This window comes from Vulpes lagopus, chromosome 3 (assembly GCF_018345385.1).
Source record: "Vulpes lagopus strain Blue_001 chromosome 3, ASM1834538v1, whole genome shotgun sequence".
NCBI lineage: Eukaryota > Metazoa > Chordata > Mammalia > Carnivora > Canidae > Vulpes > Vulpes lagopus.
In genome coordinates, this window is record NC_054826.1 from 157,822,889 (window position 1) to 157,826,528 (window position 3,640).

Genomic DNA, 3,640 nt, shown 5'->3' on the forward strand with positions numbered 1-3,640 from the left:
TACATCACTGGCTTTCCTGGTTCTTCAGCTTAATAAATTTATCTATCTATCTACCTATGTAAACATTTTTTAAAATTTATTCATGAGAGACACAGGAAGAGAGGCAAAGACATAAGCAGAGGGAGAAGCAGGCTCCCTCTGGGGAGCCCAATGTGGGACTGGATCCCAGGACCCCGGGATCACACCCTGTGCCAAAGGCAGATGGTCAACCACTTAGCCACCCAGCCATCCCTATCTCTGTATTCTTGTTGTTCTCTGGAGAGCCCTGGCTAACACACTATGTGTAAGAATTTACCTAACAAGGCTAATATCTTCCAAATATACTTAATGAGCTAATAAATACTCTTGATTTTTTTTTTCTGGGAAAAGAAGATTTTTGTTTTTCTAAAAATATTTTTTCATGACTTTGGAAATTATATATACACATACACCCCACTTAATGCAAATTAATTTTCTGATCATTTCTAATATTTTTAAAGAATGGTTATTAGACAATTTCTTGGCTGCTGCTTTAGAGTTATATGTATGTGGCCCATTTATTTATATCCCAGAAGCACACCCTGAACTGAAATAGCAGTAATAAAGAGGACACTTACCCAAAGGTCTATGAACTCCAACAGCCTACAAGTAAAAACTATGCATAACCTCCTCAAACATCGAGATTACATTTAATGCTTACAAATGAAAACCACTGAATATAACAACTTGGGAAACATTTCCCTACATTATTTTTGTGGTCACTGATGATTATTACCCTAAAATTGTGAAAATAGAATTCAATCAGACACACTTAATGGTATTTTATTTTCTCATATATAGTCCTGAAATGGTTGTGATGCTGGCAAACAGAATGGAATTTTAAATTTGCTTTTAAAGTTTAAAGCAAATTTTTAAAAAATTTAAATAAAATTGTGCTCCATTTATCTTCCTTTAATCAGAGTAAAGCAACACACCAGGATTAAGCTCATTCAAATCTGTTCTGAACTAATATTATAAATATATTCAATGAGAAATTTAAGACATTTCCATTTCTTACTAAAATCTGTTTCTTATACCTGTCTACATGTAAGATTTTTATAATAAAGTCTTTGGTTGGAGTGCCTGGGTGGCTCAGTCAGTTAAGCATGCCTTCAGCTCAGGTCACGATCCTCTAGGGCTCCCTACTTAGGAAGCCTGCTTCTCCTTCTCCCACTCCCCCTGCTTGTGCTCTCTCTTTCTCTCTGTGTCAAACAAATAAATTTTTAAAAAATAAATTAAATAAAGTCTTTGGTTTGTAGATTTAATTTTTTAAAATGTAACGAACTAATAAAATGTATTACTAAAATAATGTATAAGCAGAATTCAAAGGAAATCCTGAATGTCGTCATAGCTGATATGGGCCTTTAATATGATAAATTAATAGAAATTACATTGCTATCTATATAATTATCCTAAGATCTCAGGGAGGGAAGAGAATGAACTCTGTAAGTTAATTAAAATAAGGATGCCTGGGTGGCTCAGCAGTTGATGGCCTTTAGCTCAGGGTGTGATTCCGGGGTCAGGGATCCAGTCCCACATCAGGCTCCCTGCATGGAGCCTGCTTCTCCCTCTGCCTATGTCTCTGTCTCTCTCTCTGTGTCTCTCATGATTAAATAAATAAAATCTTTTTAAAAAATAAGTTAATTAAAATAAGTAGTGGTCTTTTATTTTGTCTCATGATCAAGAAAAGACAATATTTACTACTATTTCAACAATTAAATAATGAGTAAAAACCTTCCAGTCAATAGTTTAAAAGTGAATTTAATAAAAATAGGGGGGCTGGCTGGCTCAGTCAGTAGAGCATAAGACTTTTGATCTCAGGGTCATGAATCTGAGCCCCAAGTTGGATGGGGAGACTACTTATATAAATAAAAAAATAAAATAATTAAATAAATTTAAGTAAAAATAAAAGTGAATTTAAACAATCTGATAAGTTTAAATTTTGGCAATCATTTATACCCTTAGAAGAATACCTAGGAGTGCTTTTCAAACTGTTATTTCACAAATGTAAATAATGAAATAAATGTATTGGGGTACTATAAAAAATTTTAATGAACTAGAATAAAATAGAAAATCTGGGTCATTCCATCTAGAAAGGGTAGATGATGTTTTATGAAACTTTGTATATGTATATGAAATTATTTTTATAGGTCAAAAGTCAGCTGATATATTGCTATTTTTAGAGATCAAAAATTGAATATAACTTCATATGGTTCAAACTAATATACACAAAAATTCACACCAAATGCAAGCAATGTATATTTGCTGGCAAAGAGTAAAAAATAAAATGATACTATACATTACATAGTTCTAGAAAATAGCCTAGTATTTGAGAATTTTTATTTCCTTTGAATTAGTTTTATTATGAAATTTTTTATTTATTAAGTTTTTATTTTTTATTTTTTCAATATTTTTTTAAGATTTTATTTATTTATTCATGAGAGACACGGAGAGAGAGAGAGAGAGGCAGAGGGACAAGCAGGCTCCATGCGGGGAGCCTGAGGTGGGACTCTATCCTGGGTCTCCAGGATCACGCCCTAGACTGGAGGCGGTGCTAAACCGCTGAGCCACCCAGGCTGCCCTATTTTTTTTTTCCTATTAAGTTTTTAAAATATGTTATAATGTGGGTTGATATTTGAAAATGAATTCTAACAAGCTTATTAATAGATATTTTAAAGTTTCTAAACTACTATGATTATTATTTGTAGTAACAACTTTGAGAAAAAATGGGGTTAAGTGAAGAATAATCAAGAGGTAGGCAAACTAATTTTCTAATTTTGTTCCCTGTGAAGTTCTTTAAAACCATATTAATCCTATAAATAGTTTAAATTTTGAGCATAATGAAACAATAAATTACCTAATTTAAATTCTCTGCATCATATACTGTGATTTGTTAAAATTATAAAGGGCATACATTATTCTTTTCCATCCTAAGTACTAGTCCTAGGATTAGTACCAGTACCTTATTCTTTTAGGAAACTTGCAGGACCTTCTAAGATTGTCAACAATACAAATGAACTTCTGTCCCATGAGTTAAAAAAAAAACAAAACCTAGATTCTAGTGAATTACCTCTATGATATAATCACTTAAGGCAGTTTCATCTGCAAGAGGATAGACCTCATCTAGTGCCATTGTCATCTAACAACAGTCATCAAAATCACAACTTTGATGACTTTTTTAATCTGTGATTTAAAAAAAAAATCACACATTTTTTCATTTAAAAAATTAAAAAAAATTTTTTTTAAGTCACAATTAATACAATACTTTAAACAAGGGTCACTGTAAACACTTTATGGCTATAAAGACAGTATGTGCTCCTTGGAGAAAATATTCTAAATTTGAAAATGAAGATACAAGCAATAGTTGCCCTTAACCCTACTATCTTGAGATCATTGCTTTTAAATGTTTTGGTTTGTTTTCTTCCAGCCTCTTTTCTATAGATACGTCATAATGTAAAAAAATTAAATTAAAAAAAAGTATTTCTAATTTTAAAATTTCGACTCCCTGTAAAATAAATAAGCAGTTTTTCATTTGTTTCAGAGGTAGAATTTAGTGATTCATCAGTTTCAAATAACATCTAGTGCTCATTACATCAAGTGCTCTCCATAAATATGCAACTTT